Below are 427 nucleotides of genomic sequence, written 5' to 3' on the forward strand. Positions count from 1 at the left end.
TGCGGTTGAGTCTCGGATATGGCCTGGAATTGCTCCTGACACGTGGGATGCTTTGCTGAACCAAAATCCCTGGCATGGCAATTGCCTTCGCTTGTCACTCTCTTTAGACACCCCAGAGGGACAAGCAGAGATGCTGTGGGGTGTCCAGCCCTCCCTACCACAGTCCGGGTTTAGCTCTCAGGAAACCACCCCCTGACTTATCTCCCTTGTAGCCACCAGCTGAGGTGAGCTGGGCACTGACACTCTCTGGGTCCTCATGTCTCATAGCTCCAAGCATTGCCTCCAGTTGCACCTCTCAGGAGCTCACCAGCCTTTGGATGGGGGTAACCCACTCCTGGGGACAGCTGGCATGGCTGATCAGTGGTTACTGGGAGTCGGTGCCAGTCCCAGTGTCCCTGCTAGCTCTTGATCCAGGCTGGTGAGCCCT

The sequence above is a fragment of the Buceros rhinoceros genome, unplaced genomic scaffold (assembly GCF_000710305.1).
Source record: "Buceros rhinoceros silvestris isolate BGI_N320 unplaced genomic scaffold, ASM71030v1 scaffold26248, whole genome shotgun sequence".
NCBI classification, from domain to species: domain Eukaryota; kingdom Metazoa; phylum Chordata; class Aves; order Bucerotiformes; family Bucerotidae; genus Buceros; species Buceros rhinoceros.